The sequence below is a fragment of the Cnephaeus nilssonii genome (assembly GCF_951640355.1).
Source record: "Cnephaeus nilssonii genome assembly, chromosome: X".
Lineage (NCBI taxonomy): Eukaryota > Metazoa > Chordata > Mammalia > Chiroptera > Vespertilionidae > Cnephaeus > Cnephaeus nilssonii.
Window position 1 is genome coordinate 107,455,387 of NC_137071.1, and position 23,716 is coordinate 107,479,102.

General features: G+C 42.9%; 1 pseudogene across 1 annotated transcript; it reads left to right on the plus strand.

Annotated features, from left to right (window-relative positions):
- Window positions 1-2,807: 2,807 nt before the first annotated feature.
- Window positions 2,808-23,264, plus strand: LOC307095407 (ferritin light chain-like; annotated as a pseudogene). Its single transcript has 2 exons — window positions 2,808-3,336; window positions 23,173-23,264. The product of its transcript is annotated as a ferritin light chain-like (transcript).
- The last annotated feature ends 452 nt before the right edge of the window (window positions 23,265-23,716 follow it).

Consider the following 23,716-nt stretch of genomic DNA (forward strand, 5'->3'; position numbering starts at 1 on the left):
GCCACTCTCCCCTTCAAGATGGCGTGGTCTTTGGGGCAGAGCCGGTCACTCCAGGAGAGATTTCAGCAGCAGTGGAGGCTGCCCAGTCAGGGGAGCCCAGTCCAGCAGTCCCCAACAGTCCCTTGGAATATAGCTGTCCCTCGCTCACAAATAGACACTCCCTGTACGTCCACACACTCTCCTTTCATTTTCTCACTCACACACTATCTTGCAGCCTGCCTTCCCATCGGCAGCCATCTTCAATCTCTACACCATTAGTATTTTCATAGGAATTGTATTGAATATATATATATATATATATATATATATATATATATATATATATATTGCTTTGGGTAGTTTTAATGATGGAGATTTTAATGATGTTAATTATTCTTATTCATGGGCATGGTATATACTTCCATTTATTTGTATCTCCACTTTCTTTCTTCAGTGTTATAATTTTCTGAGTACAGGTCTTTTACTTCCTTGGTTAAATTTATTCTCAAGTATTTTTTATGTGATTGGAATTTTTTTTTTTAGTTTCCCTTGTTGATAGTTCATTGTTGGTCTATAAAATTTCAACTGCGTCTTTGGCAGCACGGTAAGAGGAAAATAGATTCACCTCCTCCAAAGACCAAACTAGAATTACAACCAAATTATAGAATAATCATCCTGAATAACAAACTGAAGACTACCTCAAGAGCAGTTTTATAACCAAGAATTTACAGAAGAAGCCACATTGAGACTGGTAGGAATGGTAGAGATATGAAAAAGGCTGGCCCCAATCCCAGGGGTGGCAGCTGTGAATCTGGTAGGATATATCACCTGCAGTTAATTCCTCCTGAGAAGCATGGAGTCTCAACCCCAAGCTGGGCATCCCAGCCCAGATCCAGGAAAAAGCACCCACAAAATATATGGTTGTGAAAATCAGTGGGAGAGACAGAAGTTTGCTAGAGACAGAAGTTTGTTAGAGACACAGGCACCTTTTTAAAAGGCCAATAAACAAATTTTCATTCATAGCCACTTACTCTGGCAGAGGGAAGGAAGAGCACTTGTGTGAGGAGAGTCTGGGGAGAAAGTGGAAGGGACAGCTACATGGATCCCTGTGCTGAGTCATTCTCCCATACTGCAGATGCCATCTTTCTTGGGTGGGGCACTCCCTTTCTTGTGGCATCAGCCAGGGGGAAAGTAAGAACCCCACCTTCTGGAATACTTCTTCCATGTAGATGTCTGGGCAGACTGAGGAGGTGTCAGTTACTGAGTTTTGTGCCTTTGGGATGGGGCCATTCCCCCAATTTCCCATGAATCTGACTGACAATTCCCCCTCAGGGGAGATCTGTTAGAATCACCCTCCAGGCTTTAGGAAGACCCACCTGTAAGCCTCAAATGCCCCACCCTTCAGACTCCTAGTGGCTTCGCCCTGCCAAGGTTGGAACAAAATTCGGAACAAACTGAGTTATGAGGCTCTGGAGGAGAGGCCACAAACACCCACCTTCCCCAAAGCCTGACCAGCACCTATCCTCACAGGAGACCCACTAGCCCCATCTTTCTCATATCTGGCAACCCCACCCTGCTAAGCTCAGGCTCCTTTTGATAGAATCTGGGACAGACTTGAGTTTTGTTCCTCTAGGACAGGGACCATTTTCACCTTGCACACTTAACTGGAGCAGAGCCCTGTAAACATACGGCCAAATATTGGTCTGTTTGGGCTTGATAAACTGCTAGCCTCACCCTAACTCTCTGAGACCCTGTCCTAACATAAATGTATGCAAGCATCCAGCTGGTGGCAGCTAAATTTGGCATACCAGGGGACATTTTCTGAGTGGCCTCAGACCCAGCACTGGAATCAAGTTTGAACCTGTATTAAACTGGTGAACACAACTGGCCCCTACCTAGTGACTCACTGTGAACCTATCTCATGCAACTCAAGTACCACTAGAGTTACTTTCAGGGACTGAGCCTAACAGGCAACCAGAAGGCAAAGGCAGGTGGAGGCTGATCTTGGGACAACTTAGGACATTTGTTGACTTGACTCCAAGCTTGTTACTAGTACAAGCCAGCCTTGGTGTGCAGCTCAGTCCTTCCTGTGTATACCTAGGCCCAGCAGAGGCAGCTATAAACTGTTGATTGCTTGTAGCTCCAAACAAGTTGCCCAGGGCTAGTCACAGGCAGCATCTGACATTGACCTGCATCAGAGTCTTTCCCAAGAGACCCATAACCAACATATCAAGTGGCCAGCTTCAGATAACATCAGAGCAGGATCCAATTAGCTTCTTGAGTGGCATATCCAAAGGGAGATCTTGACAGGTACCAGACCCTGCTGAGGCAAATTCTGCTTTGTGTGGTTAGCACCTGCAAAGCAGCTTGCAGGACGTGAGCCAAAGTCTGACAGCATGAAGGTCAATCCCACACACAAACAGGCAAATAACAATCAAGACTCAATTACAACAGGAGGGACCACATAACTAATACAAGGACATTCCTGGAGCACCCAGCTCAGGTGATCAAAGAGACTGCACTATTGGACTCCACAGAATAGTTACTACATAAGGCCACACCATGAAGCTGGGAGTTATAGTAGATCTACTTAATACATAGAAACAATCACAAAGAGGCAGCTAAAATGTGGAGACCGGGGCACACTCGGAGGTCCTGGATCTGTCTCTTGCTTCAACAGTGTTTGGACGGAACAGATCCAGGGACGCCCCTTCTTCTAGCCTCCAGCCACTCTCCTGCGTCTCAACCAGTCACCACCTTCAGAACCACCTCCGGGACCAGCCAACAAGTTTTTATTTTCTACCTTAACTTCTTATTGCCCAACAACCATGGGCTCCCAAATTCGTCAGAATTATCCCACGGAGGTGGAGGCTGTGGTCAACCACCTGGCCAACCTGCATCTGCGGGCCTCCTACACTTACTTCTCTTTGGGCTATGATTTCGACCATGACTATGTGGATCTGTAGGGTGTGGGTTATTTCTTCCATGAATTGGTGGAGAAGAAGCGTGAGGGTGCTGAGCATCTCTTAAAGTTGCAAAACAAGCGTGGCGGCTGTTTTCTCTTCCAGAACATGCAGAAACCTTCCCAGGATGACTGGGGCAAAACTCAGGACGCCATGGAAGCTGCCCTGGCCTTGGAGAAGAACCTGAACCAGGCCCTTTTGGAGCTGCATCCCCTGGCTTCTACCCCTGCAGACCCTCATCTCTGCGACTTCCTGGAGAACCACTTCCTGGATGAGGAGGTGAAACTGATCAAGAAGATGGGCGACCACCTGACTAACATCTGCAGGCTGGCCGCCCCCCAGGCTGGGCTGGGCAAGTATCTCTTCGAAAGGCTCACCCTCAGCACCACTAGGAGTCTTTGGAGCCCAGAAACCTTTCAGAGCCCCCCCCCCCCACCCCCGCATCCTTGTGTCTCTGGCTTTTACTTGAGCCTCTTCCCGAAACTACTAGCCATTCTTTTAACCACCCTGGAGCCCTCTCCCATGCATTGGACCAAATGAAACAATAAAGCTTTTTGAAGCAATATATATATATATATATATATATATATATATATATATATATATTGAGAGAGAGAGAGAGAGAGAGAGAGAGAGAGAGACCAAAAAACAGGCCCCAAATTAAAGAACAGGAAAAATCTCCAGATAAAGAGCTAAATGAAATGGAGACAAGTAGTTTATTAGATATAGAGTTCAAAATAATGGTTATAAGGATGCTCAACAGCATGTAAAAGGACATAGAAACCATGAAAATGTACTAGTCAGAACTGAAGAATACAATATCTGAAATGAAGAATATATTGAAAGGAATAAACAGTAGATTAGAAGAAGCAAAAGATCAAATAAGCAATTTGGAAGACAAGGTAGAAAAGAACACCCAAACAGAGCAGCAAAATGAAAAAAGAATTTAAACAATGAGGATAGCCCAGCTTGGTGGCTCAGTGGTTGAGCGTCAACCTATGGGCCGGGAGGTCACAGTTTAGTTCAGGGTAGGTAAATATGCCCAGGTTGCAGGCTTGATCCCGAGTAGGGGGCATGCAGGGAGCAGCTGACCAATGATTCTCCCTCCACATTGATGTTTCTATCTCTCTCTACCTCTCCCTTCCTCTCTCTGAAATCAATAAAAAATATTTTTTCAAAAAAATGAGGATAGTTTAAGGCACCTTTGGGATGACATGAAGCATAACAACATCCACATCACAAGCGCACCAAATTGAGAAGACAAAGAGCAAGAGATTGAGACCCACCTTGAAGAAATAATGACCAAAAGCTTCTCTAACTTAGTGAAGGAAAAATACACAGTAATTGAGGAAGTGCACAGAGTTTCAAACAAGATGAACCCAAAGAGGCTCACACCAAGATACATCATAATTAAAATGACAAAGGTTAAAGACAGAGAAAATCTTAAAAGCAGTAAGAGAAAGACAGTTAGTTACCTACAAGGGCGCTCCCATAAGATTCTCAGCTAATTTATCAACAGAAACATTTCAGGCCACAGGGAATTGCCATGAAATAATTCAAAGTGATGAAAAGCAATTGCCTACAACCAAGACTACTTTAATCAGCAAAGTGAGCATTTAAAATTGAGGAGAAATAAAGGACTTCCTAGACAAGAAAAAGCTAAAGGAGTTTGTTACCACCAAACAAGTATTACAAGGTATGTTAAAGGGCCTGCTTTAAGAAGGAGAAAAAATCAACAACAAAATATAGTTAAAAGAATAAATGCATACCTATCAATAATCACTTTAAATGCCAATTGATTAAATGTTTCAGTTAAAAGTCACAAGGTAGCTGAATTGATAAAAAACAAACAAACAAGAGCCATATATATGCTGTCTACAAGAGACCCAATTCAGAACAAAAGATACACACAGACTAAAAGTAAAAGGATGGAAAAAGATATTTCATGTAAATGGAAATGAAAAACAGCTGAGGTAGCATTACTTACATCTGAAAAATTAGACTTTAAAACAAAGGCAAAGTAAAAGACAAAGAAGGACAGTACATAATGATAAAGGGAACAATCTTACAAGAGGATTTAAACCTTGTAAACATTTATGCACCTAACATAGAAACAATTAATTATGTAAAGCAAATACTGATGGACATAAAGGGAGAGATTGATAGTAACACAGTCATAGTAGGGGATTTTAACACCCCATTGACATCAATGAATATATCTTACAGACAGAAAATCAACAAGGAAACTGTGGCCTTAAATGACACACTAGATCAAATTGATTTAATTTATATCTTCAGAGCATTTCACCCCAAAGCAGGAGAATATAAATTATTTTCAAGTGTACATGGAACATTTTCTAGAATAGACCATATGTTAGGGCACAAAACCCCTAAATTTAAGAAGATTGAAATCATATCAAGAATCTTTTCTGACCATAATGACATGAAACTAGAAATCAATCACAAGAAGAAAGAACCTGAAAAACATACAATCACATGGAGGCTAAATAGCATGTTACTAAACAAAGAATGTGTTAACAATGAGATCAAGGAAGATAAAAAAATATATCTGAAACAAATGAAAATAAAAACACAACAAACCAAAATATATGGGACACTGTGAAAGCAGTCCTAAGAAGAAAATTCAAAGCATTACAGGCCTATCTCAAGAAACAAAAAAATCTCAAATAAACAAACTAACTTTACACTTAAAGAAATTTAAAAACAAACAACAAACAAAGCTGCATGTGAGTAGAAGAAAGGAAGTAATAGAGATCGGAACAGAAATAAATGTAGTAGAATCTAACAAAACAGTAACTCAATCAATGATATCAAGAACTAGTTCTTTAGAAAGATAAACAAGATCGACAAACCTTTAAACAGATTCACCAAGAAAAAAAGAGAGAGGACTCAAAAACAGAATCAGAAATGAAAGAGGAGAAGCAACAACTGACACCACAGAAAAACAAAGGATTATAAGAAAATAGTACAAATAACTATATGGCAACAAATTGGGCAATCTGGAAGAAATGCATAAATTCCTAGAAATATACAATCTTCCAAAACTGAATTAAGAAGAATCAGAGAATCTCATTAGACAGGTTTCAACCAGTGAAATTGAAGCAGCAATAACAATAGTAATAGTAATAAAAAGAAAAAAAAAACAATAGTAATAGTAATAATAATAAAAACTCCCAAAAACAAAAGTCCTAGACTGGATGGCTTAACAGATGGATTTTACTAAACATTCAGAGAAGTAGCACCTCCCCTTCTCAAACAATTCTAAAAATTTCATGAGGATGGAAGACTTCCAAGCTCATTTTATGAGGCCAGCAATATCCCAATTTCAAAATCAGATAAAGACACTACAAAGAAAGGAAATTATAGGCGAATATCCGTGATGACCATTCATGCTAAAATCCTCAGAATAATATTAGCAAACCAGATCCAGCAATACATTAAAAAGATAACATACCGTGACCAAGTGGGCTTTATTCTGGGGGATGCAAGTTTGGTACGGTATACACAAATCAATAAAATGTGATACACCACATAAACAAACTGATGGATAAAAAACACATGATCATATCAATAGATGCAGAAAAAACACTTGATAAAATCCAGCACCCATTTATGAAAAAACTCTCAGCAAAATGGGCATAGAGGGAACATACCTCAATGTAATAATGACCATATATGACAAACCCACAACCAACATCATACTTAATGGGCAAAACCTACAAGCGTTTCTCTTAAGATCAGGAACAAGACAGGATGTCTGTTTTCACCACTCTTATTCAACATAGTTCTGGATCTTAGCCACAGCAATCAGATATGAAGAAGAAATAAAAGGCATCCAAATTGGAAAGGAAAAAGAAAAACTATCATTATTTGCAGATGACATGATACTCTATATAGAGAACGAAAAGTTTTCCACACACACACACACACACAAAACTACTAGAACTGGTTAATGAATTCAGTAAAGAAGCAGGATACAAGACAGATCTCCAGAAATCAATTGCATTTTTATACACCAACAATGAACTATCAGATAGGGAAACTAAGAAAATAATCCCATTCACAATCGATTAAAAAATAAAATACCTAGGAATAAATTTAAACAAGGAGATAAAAGACCTGTACTAGTACTTAGAAAATTATAAGACACTGAAGAAAGAAGTTGAAGAAGATACAAATAAATGGAAATATTTACCGGGTTCATGGGTAGGAAGGACTAACATCATTAAAATGCCCATACTACCCAAAACAATCTATAGATTCAATGCAATTATTACCAAGATACCAATAGCATATTTCACAGAACTAGAACAAATATTTCAAAACTTTATATGGAACCACAAAAGACCCCAAATAGCTACAGCAATCTTGAGAAAAAAGAACAATGCTGGGGGAAATCACACTACCTGATATCAAACTATATGAGAAGACCATAGTAATCAAAACAGCATGTCAGTGGCATAAAAATAAACATAGATGAATAGAACAGAATAGAGTCCCAAAATAAACCTATGCCTCTATCGTCAATATTTGACAAAAGAGGCAAAAACTTACAATGGGGTAAAGACGGTCTATTCAATAAATGATGCTGGGAAAGTTAGACAGATATTTGCAAAAACTATGAAATTAGACTCCCTTCTTACACCATACACTATATTAAACTCAAAATGGATTAAAGACTTAAATGTAAACTGTGAAATAATAAAAATTCTAGAAGACAATATAGGCAGTAAAATCTCAGCTATTTCTCATAGTAATATTTTTTCTGATATATCACCTCAGGCAAGGGAAACAAAAGAAAAACATAAACAAATTGGAGTACATCAAACAAAAAAGTTTTGCACAGAAAGGGAAACCTTCAACGAAATGAAAAGGGAATACATTGAATGGGAGAGTAAGGTGTTATGCATTTTTAAGGGTGTTATTTTTCCCCAGAAGATTTTGAAAAATCATTGATGTGCTCATTTCAATTAAAATAAGAAAAGTAAAATTATAGTAAATTATGTTTGGGGTATAAATAAAATACGGATGCCTAAAATAATGTTAGGAGTTTTAATATAGTTACTTAAATATTTTTCAGTAATTTTTTTCAAATCCTTTAATTTCAATTTTATGAGATAATTTTCCTGTTTCCCTTGTCTGCCTTGACAAATTCATTCCACAAACCAGCAAAACATTACTTAATTACTATCTCTCCATCTCTGGGCTGGATACCAGGGATGATACAAATATAAGTAGTATTACCAGACAGGGACTGGCCCAGAGCAGTTCTGCCTCAGGTTGGCCTGTAATGTGTGGGTCCTTGACTTCATGTAGGAAAGATTTTACAACAGGAGTCCAGATGGATTTGAGAGTGTGTTTATTAATGCTGGGGACAGTGAAACAAAGGAAGGAATTAGGGTAGAAGACACAACAGGGGAGAGCCTAGGCGGTGCTCTGCTTTGGCTCCCTAGAAATGTTATAGGAAAGAAGTGAGCCCAGGCAGGGCTGCTGCTAGCTCACTGGGAAGTAAATGTCACAGTGATAGAAGTGAGCCAAGGAGGGGCTGCTTTAGCTCACTGGCAAGTCAGAGAAAAAGGGGGCCTTGGAGACAAGATCAGGGGGTGAGCCTGGGTCAATCTGTCCACTGCTCCCCTGGCTGCAAGTCTTGTGAGGAATCTTAAAAATAAAAAGTTCATGCCCCAGAAGGGGCATGGAAGTGCTTAGAGCGAGCCCACGTTGAGTCTTTGTCCCGAGAGCTTTTTATGCTTTTTTTTTTCCCTTGCAGGAGAGAATCTGAGGGGAGGGTTTCAGTAGAATATTTATCAGTTTTCCAGGAGCATTTTTAATATGTTGATGCACTGGAAATAAGTGTATAGGGGGAGTTTTTGCTTATTCTTTGGTCTGTTTTACTTTTATTGTAGGTCTGTCTGGCTTTCATGGGATTTTTGTTATTTGTTTCCCAAGTTAATCTGTCCTTGGGTTTAGCTGGCACAAATGGCATTAATTGAGTCTTTGTTCTCTATTTTCCCAGGCCAGGGTGATTTAAGCTTTGTATTTTCTCATTTGGGAAGAGGTTGCAAAACATTTGCTCTCAAGTGTCCTTGGTTATGGAAGATAAGGTCTTGCAATTCACAAGCTGGCTATAAATTGCCCAAAGTATTTGGCCTTGTTTAATTTTCTTTGTTGTTGTTTTTTTGTCTCAGTTTCCCCATTCCACTTGTCCAGGGGTTTTCCTAGTTCTTACTATCGTGCCACAGTAGGATAGAGGGGTTGCCTTAAAGGTGCTCACTGTCTACTACAACAGAATTTAAACCATGCACTCCAGGGATTCAAAAGAGGGAGAGGCCACAGTTTCACTGTAAACAGAATGTTCAAAAAGTCTGAAAAAGGGAGACCCACTGGCAGCAGCATAGAGAGTGTATAAAGGGAACTGGAAGGAGGTAAGATGGGAAAGATAGGCATGTCCAGAAATGAAGAATTTGATAGTGTATCAAGAATGGTATCTGGACACATTCTCCAGGTTTCAGCTTAGATGTCACTTCTTTCTAAAATTTATCCCGACTTGAAAAAAAAAATGGCGACGGAATAGAGTCCTGTTTGGAGTGTGGTCCTGGGGCGGAGAGTGGGAGCAACGAAGGTTCGCAGGGGGATTGTATATTGGCAAGCCAAGGGACAGCTAAACTACAGGAGACGGCGGGGGAGTGCTGGCCAGGGCTCCCCTGACTGTGCAGCACCCACAGGGGCTGGGTCTCCTCCCGGAGCTGCGGGCTCACCGGGCGCCTCGCCATCTTGCAAGGAAAGGAGGACTTTATTGGAAACCTGACTTTCCGCGACAACTGCAAACACTGAACAGCTGCGAGCACCAGAACACCGGTCCCCTATCGGCGCAAATATTCGGATTCAAAGGAACTCTTCACTGCACCACGGAAAGGTCAGATTTCGCCTGAAATAAGGTGTGGTTTCTAATACCCGCGGTGGGAGGGAAGTGCGTGAGCCGCAAGACCGGCAGGAACCGGGAGGTCTGTGCCTAGAAAAATCGGCGGCAGTTGGAGCTGCCGTGATCCCTGAATGTGGAAGGGGGTCCTCTGAGCTGCTAACAGAAGTGACCTCTTAAAAGCAACTCATTTTAATCTGACGAGGAGGATCAGACTAAGAATTTTCAAAGGAGTGCAGGCTACATAGTCTGACGCACAGACCCACTGCCCGCACACTTGGGCTCTTTCCAACTCTGATTACTAAGCCCAATACATAGGAAAACCCAGGTGGAAAAATCCTGAAAGACTGCAGGGGGAAGTTGTTTTTTCAGAACCTTGGAACAGAGCTGGGTGTGACCATCGGAGAGGCAGCTCTGAGGCGCACACCTACACAAACCGATAGTGAGTGCCATAGAGGGGGAAAAAAAAAAAAAAAGCTAGAGAGGCCCGGAAGTCAATTCAGAAATACTGCCACCCAGGGGCTGAAACGCTAATTGTCTCTGGTGTAATCAAAAATAAATATGAGAAATTAAGACACGGCCGGCTCAAAAAGCAGGACTGGCTTACAACACTGAGAAGCAGTGGAACGAAGCTGAACTGAAATACCGCCCAGACTGGGAAACAGGCATACCAAACAGAATATTAGAGGAAGTGAATGACAGCTGCTACTGTGCATTTTAGTCTTCCTATTTTTTAATTTTTAATTCCTTTTTCAATTTTTTTTAAAATTTTTTTATTCTAATTTTTTTATTTTCATTTTTTGCATCTTTTACTTAAGAAACTAAATTTTTTTCTTTTTCCTCACTTGAGTTTCACCTTTTTAATTATTACATTTTTATTTTCAATCAGCATAATTATTACCATTATTTTACTTTTTTTTTTAAATGTCATTTGATTTTCCCTTTCTTGTATTTTGGGATTAGTGTCCTACATTCTATTTGCATCTTTCCCTTACCCTATCTCAACGCTAACATTTTGCCATCACTCTCCTCCTAACCTTTCCCCTTTTGGTCTCCTGTTTTTCTTAACCCTTTCTGGCTATAGATTTTCCCTACTTTTTCAGTTTACCCTCTGCTAAAATTTCACCCTACTTATATATCTAATTCCCAACCCCCTGCTCCAAATCCATACATACCTCTCTCTATGCTACCAAAAAAAAATTATTTTTCTCTCTGGCCTTTTGTTGTTGTTTGCTTGAATGTTGATTAGATTGAATTTTTATACTTTTTTATGAGATTGATTTGATTATTCTTTTTGTTTGTTTGGTTGGTTCTTTTGTTTGCTTTGTTTTTGTTTGTTTTTTACTTTTGTTTTCCCTTGCCTCACTTGATATTAGTTGGTGTTGCAGTTTGTATTAATCTCCAGGCTTGTGTTGCTGTAATTTGCTGGGATGAACAAGAACAGACCCAGAAACAAGGAGGCATGGATCAGACTGTCGGGCCTCAGGGGGAGGGTAGGGAAGGGTGGGGGTAAAGGGGGAGACCAACCAAAGGACTTGCGTGCAGGCATATGAGCCTAACCAGCGGTTAAGGACAACAGGGGGGTGGGGGCATGTGTGGGGAGGGGTGTGGGATGGGAATGGGGGGACGAGGACAAATATGTGATACCTTCATCAATAAAGAAATTAAAAAAAAAAGAATCTTAAAAGCAGACAGAGAGAGACAGACAGTTACATACAAAGGAACCCCCATCAGACTAGCAACTGATTTCTCAACAGAAACTCATCAGGCCAGAAGGGAATGGAATGAAATATACAAAGTCATGCAAAGGAAGGGTCTCAATCCAAGAATACTGTACCCAGCAAGGCTATCAATCAAAATTGAAGGTGAAATCAGGAGCTTCACAGACAAAAAAGGACTAAGGGAGTTTATCACCACCAAACCAGCAATGAAAAAAATGCTAAAGGGTCTGCTGTAAAAAAAAAAAAAAAAAAAGGAAAGAAAGAAATATGAAGCAAAGAAGGAACACAGGGGTATAGAATAAAAATGGCGACAAATAAGTGCCTATCAATAATAACTTTAAATGTAAATGGATTGAATGCCCCAATCAAAAGTCACAGGGTAACAGATTGGATAAGAAAACAAAACCCATATATCTGCTGTCTACAGGAAACCCACCTCAAAAAAAAGGACGCATACAGACTGAGAGTAAAGGGATGGAAAAAGGTTTTCCAGGCGAATGGAAATGAAAAAAAAGCTGGGGTAGCAATACTTATATCTGACAAATTAGATCTCAAAGTGAAGGACATTACAAGAGATAATGAAGGCCACTTCATAATACTAAAGGGAGAAATCCAACAAGAAGAAATAATTCTGGTAAACATATACGCTCCCAATATAGGAGCACCCAGATACATAAAAAAACTCCTGGAGGATATCAAGGGAGAGATTAATAGCAATACAATCATAGTAGGAGACTTCAATACCCCACAATCACCATTGGACAAATCCTCTAAACAAAAAATCAGCAAAGAAACATCAATCCTAATTGACTCACTAGACCAGATGGAATTAATCAACATCTTCAGAACATTTCTCCCCAAAGCTACAGAATATACATTCTTCTCTAGTGCACATGGGTCATTTTCAAAGATAGACCATATGTTAGGACATAGGCAAAGTATCTCCAAATTCAAGAAGATAGAAATCATATCAAGTTTCTTCTCAGATCACAGTGGCATAAAACTGGAAATCAACTACAATAAAAACAACCCAAAGAAATCAAACACATGGAGACTAAACAGCATGCTATTAAACCATGAATGGGTTACCAAAGACATCAAGGAAGAAATAAAAAACATCATGGCAACAAATGACAATGAAAACACAACAATCCAAAATCTATGGGACACAGCGAAAGCAGTCTTGAGAGGGAAGTTCATAGCTCTACAAGCCTACTGCAAAAAACAAGAAACATTGGTAATAAATTACCTAACAAAACAACTCAAAGAGTTAGAGAGAGAGCAACAAGAAAAGCCCAGTGTAAGCAGAAGGAAAGAAATAATAAAGATCAGAGTGGAGATAAATGACATAGAGACCAAAGAAACAATACAAAAGATCAACAAAACCAAGAGCTGGTTCTTTGAAAGGATAAACAAGATTGATGAACCTCTAGCCAGGCTCACCATGAAGCAAAGAGAGAGGACCCAAATAAACAAAATCAGAAATGAAAGAGGTGAAATAACAACAGACCCCGATGAAATACAAAGGATTGTTACAAAATACTACGAACAACTCTATTCCAACAAACTGGACAACCTGGAGGAAATGGACATATTCCTAGACAAATACAACCTTCCAAAACTCAATCAGGAAGAATCTAAACAGCTCAACAGGCCAGTAACTATGGAAGAAATTGAAGCAGTCATCAAAAAGCTTCCGGCAAACAAAAGCCCGGGGCAGACGGCTTCACAGGAGAGTTTTACCAAACTTTCAAGGAAGAACTAAAACCTATCCTCCTCAGACTATTCCAAAAAATTCAAGAGGAAGGAACACTTCCAGGCTCCTTCTATGAAGCCAGCATCACCCTAATACCAAAACCAGATAAAGACAACACAATGAAAGAGAATTACAGACCAATATCCCTCATGAACATAGATGCCAATATCCTCAACAAAATCCTAGCAAATCGGCTCCAGCAATACATCAGAAAGATCATACATCATGACCAAGTAGGATTTATCCCAGGAATGCAAGGATGGTACAATATCCTCAAATCAATAAATGTGATACATCACTTAAACAAACTGAAAGATAAAAATCACATAGTCATATCAATAGATGCAGAAAAAGCATTTGACAAAATCCAACACCCTTTCTTGATAAAAACTCTCAACAAGGTGGGAATAGAAGGATCATACCTCAACATAATAAAAGCTATATATGATAAACCCTCAGCAAACATCATACTCAATGGGCAAAAAGTAAAACCATTTCCCCTAAGAACAGGAACAAGACAGGGATGCCCACTCTCACCACTCCTGTTTGACATAGTACTGGAAGTATTAGCTGTCGCAATTAGGCAAGAAGAAGAAATAAAAGGCATCCAAATTGGAAAAGAAGAAGTGAAGCTGTCCTTATTTGCAGATGACATGATATTGTACATAAAAAACCCAAAAGATTCCATGAAAAAACTAATAGAATTAATAAATGAATTCGGCAATGTAGCGGGATACAAAATTAACGCCAAGAAATCTATGGCATTTCTATACACCAATAGTGAACTTACAGAAAGAGATACTAAACAGGCAATCCCATTTACCATCGCACCAAAAAAATTAAGATACCTAGGAATTAACTTAACTAAGGAGGTAAAAGACCTATATGAGGAAAACTGCAGGACACCGAAAAAAGAGATAGAGGAAGACGTAAACAGATGGAAGAACATACCATGTTCATGGATTGGTAGAATCAACATCATTAAAATGTCCATACTATCCAAAGCAATCTACAGATTCAATGCACTCCACATTAAAATACCAACAGCATATTTCACAGACCTAGAAAGAACTCTCGAAAAATTCATCTGGAATAAAAAAAGACCCCGAATAGCCACAGCAATCCTGAGAACGAAGAATAAAGTAGGAGGGATCTCAATACCAGATTTCAAGCTGTATTACAAAGCCACTGTTCTCAAAACAGCCTGGTACTGGCACAAGAACAGACATATAGATCAATGGAACAGAATAGAGAATCCAGATATTGACCCAAACCACTATGCTCAATTAATATTTGACAAAGGAGGCATGAACAGACAATGGAGTCAAGACAGTCTCTTCAATAAATGGTGTTGGGAAAATTGGACAGATACATGCAAAAAAATGAAACTGGATCACCAACTTACACCATACACAAAAATAAACTCAAACTGGATACAGGACTTGAACATAAGACGGGAAACCATAAAAATACTAGAGGAATCCACAGGCAACAAAATCTCAGACATATGCCAAAAGAAATTCTTCACTGACACTGCCCCTAGGGCAATGGAAGTTAAAGAGAAAATTAACAAATGGGACTAAATCAAAATAAAAAGCTTTTTTACAGCAAAAGAAACCATCAACAAAACAACAAGAAAGCCCACTGCATGGGAAAACATATTTGCAAATGCTATCACTGATAAAGGTTTAATCTCCAACATCTACAGGCAGCTTATGCAACTTAATAAAAGGAAGATAAATGATCCAATAAAAAAATGGGCAATGGACCTAAACAGAATATTTTCAATAGAAGACAAAAGGAAGGCCAAGAGACACATGAAAACATGCTCAAAGTCACTTATTATCCGAGAGATGAAAATCAAAACAACAATGAGGTACCATCTCACACCTGTCAGAATGGCTATCATCAACAGATCAACAAACGACAAGTGTTGGCGAGGATGTGGAGAAAAAGGAACCCTCGTGCACTGCTGGTGGGAATGCAGACTGGTGCAGCCACTGTGGAGAACAGTATGGAGTCTCCTCAAAAAACTGAAAATGGAACTCCCATTTGATCCAGTAATCCCACTCCTGGGAATATATCCGAAGAAACTAGAAACACCAATCAGAAAGGATATATGCACCCCTATGTTCATAGCAGCACAATTTACAATAGCTAAGATTTGGAAACAGCCTAGGTGCCCGTCAGCAGATGACTGGATCAGAAAACTGTGGTACATCTACACAATGGAATACTATGCTGCCATAAAAAAGAAGGAATTCTCATCATTTGCAGCAACCTGGTTGGAATTGGAGAATATTATACTAAGTGAAATAAGCCAGTCAATGAAAGAAAAATACCACATGATCTCACTCATTTATGGATAATAAAGAACATTATAAACTGATGAACAAAAAGATAGATACAGAGACAGTAAAGCAACAAACAGACTTTCAAATTACAGGGGGAAATTTAGGGAGAGGTGGGGGAGATAAGAAATCAAACGAAGGACTTGTATACATGCATATAAGCATAAACAATGGACGCAAAACTCTGGGGGGTGAGGGCATGTATGGGTGTGGGGTGGGGGGGGTAATGGTAAGATATGTACACATATAATACCTCAGTTAAAAATAAAATAAAAAAATAAATAAAATTTAAAAAAAAAGAATGGTATCTGGAGTCAGATAGCTCCAGGGTCAACCCTCAGTTCCACCACTCCCTCACTGGGCAAGTTATTTTGCTTCATTTTGCTTTCTTGTAAAATGAGTGTGTTGGATGTTCTTTGCATGCTCCTTCAGATCCATCCTTCACCCTTCTCTACCCTTCTCTGTTACCAGGAGGTAGATCTCTTTTTGATTAAATCCTCACCAAAGGATATTTTCCCATTGATTTTCAGAGAGAGGGAAAGACAGAAATATTGATGTGAGAAACACATTGCTTGGTTGCCTCCTGCACATGCCCTGACCAGGGCCAGGGCCGGGGAGGAGCCTGCAATCGAGGTATGTGTCCTTGACCGAAATGGAACCGGGGACCCTTGGGTCTGCAGGCCGACGCTCCATCCATTGAGCCAAACTGGCCAGGGCCAGGAGGTAGATCTTAATGGACTGCATCAATGGGTTTCCAGCCCCTCTGGCTTCTAGTTGTATTGGGCCCATGAAAGGTACTAACAGAATACTGGAGATCAAGAGGAGAGTGAGAACAGTGCATTTATCCATTTGGCTTCCTCCTGACCTCATTGATGCAGGTTGGCTATGTCCTTCTCCCCACAGCCACTCAGAGCTTCTTTTAGGTACAAATGTCTAGAACCGCAGTTCTTTTGTTCCCTCCACATAAGGGTGGTAATGTTTCCCACCTGATGCTAGCACCAGGGAGCTTCATCATCCTTTTTGGGTCATCCTAAGTCTGCCCATACTTTTGTAAATAGTCTCTTCATTACATTCTCCTTATTTACCTCCCTGAACATGCCATCTCTTTGCTGTTGTTACTTGACACATAGTATATGCTGAGTAAACATTAGCCAATATACTACACTGCCTAGATGAAACCATAGATGGTGATGTCTCCTGCTAGTAGTCTACATCCATCCTTTGCAAATATCTGCCCCGGGAACCTGTGATAGCCAACGTGTCAGCAAAATAGAACCAAGGCTTATCAATTCGAAGTCAGCAGTTGTGCCAGGTTAATGGTCAGGACTGATTTGCCAGCCAGATATTTATTCCAGGCAATTTCTCCTGCCATTGTCCCCTTGGACTGGGTCCATCACTTTGTCACCTTGTTGAGAGGCTTCAATGAGCAGCATATCAACATTCATTACAAGCTGCTGTGTTTGTTTCAGTTTTTGTTTCTCCCTTTGGATTAGTGCAGGTCAACCACTCATTTAACTCATTCCATAAAATAAATACCTTGACAGAAGTTCCTTCTTCTCCAGTCACATATCGTGAGACTGAATGTGAGAGTGCAGCACTACTCAGGGTCTAAACTGCAGTAACAACAGGCATTTATTTTATCAGGGGCCTTCTCTGGATGTATTTTGTGTTGTGTTGATCAGTCAATGGAGAGAAGTTTTATTTCTGAGAATATTGTTGCAGAAAGCTATAATACAGGGACTTAGCAGATATATTGTATTGGCCTCCTTTTCCCACTTCAAGCTGCCAGAAATCCTAATCCTATCCCCTCTTCTTTCATTGTAGGTGTCATCATTTAAGATGTTTTTCTCAAGAATGGTGCCTCTGATTTATCCTGTAAGTTTGCAAAGGCTACAAACACTACTCTGAGATGATGTACATCAATTCTTTCAGGGGATTTTACAGTTACCTATGAGGTGTGTACCTAACACCTACAGCACATTGATTCTGAGTGACTCATGTTTATGATTGGTGTGCCTGTTTTAGTGACTTCTCATTAAAGAAGAAACAGCAACCATGGAATATTATGAAACGTGGGAAGAAAATAATGGCACAGACTATCTAAACCACAAACTACAGAAAGAATATGTAAATTTGAAATGAACTAACCCACATTACATTTAATTAGCAAAATCAAATCTTCAGATAAAATGCTTATAGAATCAGGCAAGTCCTGCCCTGGAGAAACCGCACAAACCTTATTTACTGCTATTCCAACTTACACAAACAGTCCAGAGTTTCATATGGTGCTGCCATTGATGTGAGACTGTTGGAGAGTGATAGCTGCAATCCAGGCATGGGAAATACACTTTGTCTCCTTCCTCTTCTGATAAAGGTGCAGAAGAAGACAAAGACCCAAAATAGGGGAAAGCAAGAGCAAAATGGATGAGCAAGTGATGTGTGGCTTCTGCACAGGCACAACCATATGTCTGGCCATGTTATTTGGAGAGTACAGACATAACCCAGCTGCTATAGGATCTGGCTCTCCAGGTCACTCTGATGTTGGAGCTCTCTGGTAGACAAAGCGAAGGCCCTGGATTTTGGCCTGACATTTCTCTAATGATTGCAATTCCTCCTTATGTGCATTAGAAAAAACTGATATCTAAATATGTGACTTGAAGTACAGGCATATGAAAAATAAATGATCCCCCCTAATTCTAGGGGAGTACTATTCAAACAGAATGCATACGGCCTAAAAGTGTCCAGTTAATCTACAGTGTCACTAAAATTCTACCTGAGCCCATTACAGTCTCAGTATTATGTTTCTAGGCAAGTCCCTTTGTTTGCTGTGTCACTATATCATCTTCCTACTGTTTGCTCCCTTTTTGGAGTTGATGGACTTGTATTTTTTTATTTATTTTTTTAAATTTCTTTATTGATTAAGGTGTCATATATTTGTCCTCATCCTCCCATTCCCATCCCACACCCCTCCCCACAGATGCCCCAACCCCCTGTTGAACTTAACCATTGGTTAGGCTCATATGCATGCACACAAGTCCTTTGGTTGGTCTCTCCCCCGTCCCCCACCCTCCCCTATCCTCCCTCTGAGGCCCGATAGTCCGATCGATGCCTCCTTGTTTCTGGTTCTGTTCTTGTTCATCAGTCTATGTTGTTCATCATTTCCCCTAGATGAGCGAGATCATGTGTCACTAGAGATATACTTATATGAACTGAATGTGAGATGAGCAATAATAGTTATGCTGACAGGCAAATGAATCAGTCTGTAGTGAGTTTCTTTCTGGACCAACAGTTCTTTTGAGACCCAATATCAATGTCCACCAGTTCCTTATGTGTACATGTCGGCCCTGACCCCTCAGCTCTGGATGGTGAAGAAATGGTGGTAATGCAGGTTCGATTCCCTCTGGTTGGGTCTCGGCCGGACCCAGGGGCATGGCTTCATCCGGACCCAGGGGCACGTGGCCTCACCCGGACCCAGGTGCGCGCGGCTTCCCCCGGACCCGGGATCCAGCCTCACCTGGATCCAGGGGCACATGGCCTCACCTGGACCCAGGATCCAGCTTCACCCGGACCCAGGAGCGCATGGCCTCACCCGGACCCAGGGGCGCGTGGCCTCAACCGGACCCAGGGGCGCGTGGCCTCATCTGGACCCAGGGGCGTGTGGCCTCTCCCAGACCCAGGGGCGCATGGCCTCACCCGGATCCAGGGGCACATGGCCTCACCCGGACCCGGGATCTAGCTTCACCCGGACCCAGGGGTGCGTGGCCTCACCCGGACCTAGGTGTGTGCGGTCTCACCCGGACCTGGGACCCTGTCTCACCCGGATCTAGGGGCATACGGCCTCACCCGGACCCAGGATCCAGCTTCTCCCGGACCCAGGGGCGCGTGGCCTCTCCCGGACCCAGGGTTGCGTGGCCTCACCCGGATCCAGGGGCACACGGCCTCACCCGGACCCGGGACCCAGCCTCACCCAGATCCAGGGACACACGGCCTCTCCCAGACCCAGGATTCAGCTTCACCCGAACCCAGGGGCGCATGGCCTCACCCGGACCCAGGGGCGCGTGTCCTCTCCCGGGCCCGGGACCCAGCCTCACCTGGATCCAGGGGCACACGGCCTCGCCCGGACCCTGGATCTAGCTTCCCCTGGACCCAGGGGCACGTGGCATCACCCGGACCCAGGGGCACGTGACCTCACCTGGGCCCGGGACCCAGCCTCACCCTGACCCAGTTCCCAGCCTCACCCGGACCCAGGGGCGCGCGGCTTCACCCGGATCCGGGACCCAGGGGGGTTTCGTCTTCTTGATCCCATTTCCTGTTGGTCAATTCCATCTCAGCAATTCCTTCGGCCATTTTCTCAGAGCTCCAGGGCAGCCGCCTCAGAACTCGTTGGGCGGCGGGCTCGGCGAAGCTCTGGTGTGCCCGGTGCGCAGCGGCGGGCTGGTCCGGGGTGGCTGCGTCGGCCCTTGGGTCTGCAGCGGTGGCCGGTCGCCGAGCGTGCGCACCTGGCCACTTCCGGGGCGTTGAGATTCTTGAAGGACTCGGAGGTCAGCAAGCGCGGAGTCTCCCACCCCATGTCTCCCAGTGGCTCGTCTGTCTGTGCTCAGCAGCGAGTGGGGCCTTCCCCTCAGCCGGAGACCGCCGGGGGAACTGCGCCGAGCACGTTCCAGGCCGCCATTGTGTCACCTGAGCCGTAGTTCTTAAAGTGTGATCTTTGGGTCACCGGCATCAGCATCATCCCGAGTACCCCTCTCTTTTATTCTAGTTGTAGAGCATCTGCTCAGCCAGCCCTCCGGTGGTTCTGGATGGTGTCTGCTCTGCTCTCCCGTCGTAGACTCAAAATTGTTGTGGTAGGCAACAATCAGGCTTCCGCCCTATGCCTCCATCTTGGTCCTCCTTTGTATAGTTAAGTCTTGATTGTTGTTGGTGTCGCTGAGAGGAATTGTCCTCCAGGCCAATTGGCTGTGCGGATCCTCTGTGTCTATAAAGGAAGAGTTGCTGTGTAGGAGACACATTTGTGGGCCGGGTCTTGGTGCAGCAAGGCTTTGGCACTCACTGAGTCTGCCTCTTGAATGTGTCCCTTATGCGAGTGGTTGAAATCTGGTGTCATCTCACACCGACCACTAGATGCCCTCGTTTCTGGGTCTCCAATGGTGTGTAGGTCAGCTACTGCCTGAGGCCACTCAGCAGGAATTACAGCAAAAACTGCAGTTTCCTCCTCCTGTCTGAGCGTCCCTGGAGCAGTCCGACTAGAAGCGCAGTTTATCTGGTCAAGCTGCCATAGGGCAGGCCACCCACATGCAAAAGCCGTTGCTTGGAGCCCAGGTGGGCCTACAAAACGTGCGGGGTGGGCCTGCAAAATGAGCGGGGCGGGTCCCAGGGCGGGGCAGGTCTCAGGGCGGGGCGGGGCCTCAGGGCGCCACCAGGCCATGGCGAGGCGAACCGAACTGGCTGCAAGTCTGCTTTTTCTGTTTTCCACGTTTCAAAGCCCCCTCATTCGGCACTCCAGCGCAGCAAACACTGATTGCTGGGCGCACCTCCGCAAGGAAGTCACTCCCACTCTCCGACACGAAGGCCGAGAGTCCAGCCTCTCCCCGCAGGCATCTGGGGAGCTAATCTCCCCTAGGGTTGGAACAAAAGCCGCACGTCCCTTCCCCCGCCCCCAGCCCGACCCACGCGCCTCCGCACCTCAGCTCCTCCAGAGTTCGCTCTTTCCTCTTCTCTCTTAGCTGTAAATTCACCATTCAGCCAGCTCTCCTGTGGTTCTGGGTGGCAGACGCTCTGTGCGTGGCGAAGTTCCTTTGTTTAACTTTGAAATTGCTGTGCGCGGCAAAGTTCCTTTGTTTAACTTTGCTGCCTTCTTGGTTCTCCTCTCTCAAAATGGCTAGAGGACTTGAGTGCAAGACAGGAATTCCTAAGAATCCTCTAAGTCGGTGTTGGCGGTCTCCGGGGCCCCCCCAAGGATCTCAGTGGAGAGCTGGGCCAGGTCGGTGACGCGGATGGGCCCGTCCTGCAGAAAGATGGTCTCTTCCCTCACCGAGAGCCGCTGCGCTGAGTCCGCGGCCGCCGCCACAGCAGCTGCCGAGGCGCCCACGAGCTCATGGCCCTGGCTGCGGTGCTGACTGAGAGGAGCAGCCGCCCGGCCTGGGGAGACGCGAGCAGGAGTCGCCACGCTCACCAGTCCATCTTTTAGTTGTATTTCCGAAAATGCCATGCGAGGCAACAGATCAGCCGTTCACCTCCGCCGCCATCTTGGCTCCTCCCCCTGGACTTGTATTTAAATACCTGATTTCCTACCACTCAGCTGTGAAAAAATAGCATTATTTTTTTTATCCCTTTCATTATTTTTATTATGCGATTAAACCACTCTGCTGGGGGGAAAAAGACTCGGAACCTAATGAACATTCAGTTCTATTTGTGTCACTCCAATTTCACTTATGATCATGGCTGATGTACGGACTGGGTTCTTTCAGGGCCATGACCAATGTGTATACACTGTTTCACCTTCCATTATTGCTTGTACACATTTCCATAGAATAACAAAGTCCACATACTTGTCATCTTTTTTTCCAAGTTTTTAAATTGATTTTGAGAGAGAGAGAAAAGGAGAGGGAGAGAGAGAAACATCAATGTGCCCTGACCAGAAATTGAACAGCTGCATTTTGGTGCACAGGACAATGCACAACCTACTGAGCCACACCAGCCAGAAACATACTTGTCATCTTTAATGATCACAAAGAATTTCACTGTATATGTGGAACACTTTAGAAAATATCACATTTTCATGTTTTCCTATTGGTGGGTGGCACTTCCAAACATACTAGCTGTAAAGAGAGCTCTGCTAAACTCTAACCACACATCAATAACAGGACACAATTTGAATTAAGCCACATTGGAGCTAAACCTCACCAAGTTGAATTTATTAGTATATATTGTTATAGTGTAGTCTATTCTCTCCCAGGCTAGGCTCTCAATGTTTCCAGGTTCCAGTTATTATTCAGTGAGCAGAATATAGAAGTTAGGATTTGAAACAGACCTGAGCTATTTGGGACTACAGCTCTAAGTGAGCTTGACTTCCATTCACTTTTGAGATGCTCACATTCTGCTGGGTTCTTCTGCTTGGATTCTTTATGACAGGGAACTGGATCTATGTTGTTTTCATCCAAGCATTCATGTCTAATTTTTTTTTTTAGCTGTAGTGGTCTGACAAGGCTTTGGCTGTTACAAGCTGACAAGATAGCACATCATTTTATTTATTCATGTTGCTACTGGTTAGTCTAAAGATTGTTAGGAATATTCAGGTACTGGAACTACGGTACTTTTTGTAGCCCTTGCCAGTTAAAGTTGGTACAGGGTTCATTTTCCTCCCAGAGAGGGGTAAGTATATAATCTTCTGCTGAGGATAGACTAGTCCTCTGGATACGATCACTTAAGGCCATTCAAAGCCTTTTGACTTTTTTTCCTGTTCCAGCCAAATTCAACCTTGGGAGATTACATGTCATGTCTGTGAAAGATTCTAGTGCAGCAGTAACATCTCTACTGTCTTTAAATAGCCAGGAGTAAGACTTTATCATTTGCAAGGTAGGATAGGTGGATGAAAGTGGCCACTGATGGGTTTGTTCAAAACAAACTGCTTAGCCCTAGCTGATTTGGCTCAGTGGATAGAGCGTCAGCCTGCGGACTGAAGGGTCCCAGGTTTGATTCCAGCCAAGGGCACATGCCTGGGTTGCAGGCTTGATCCCCAGTAGGGGGCGTGCAGGAGGCAGCCGATCAATGATTCTCATTATTGAAGTTTCTATCTCCCTCTCCCTTCCTCTCTGAAATCAATAAAAAAAAATATATTTTTAAAAAACAGCTTAGTGGCCACTGGTTGCACCAGGTCCATGGCACTGTGTTTTACTTCTGAGCAGCGGCAGCAGTTTTGCATAGAAGTCTCCTGTGCTGAGAGTGGTTCCAGAGGATGCTCAGCCCCATAGCCTTCTCAAGCAGCTGTCTTTATACCTGGTATCCATAGG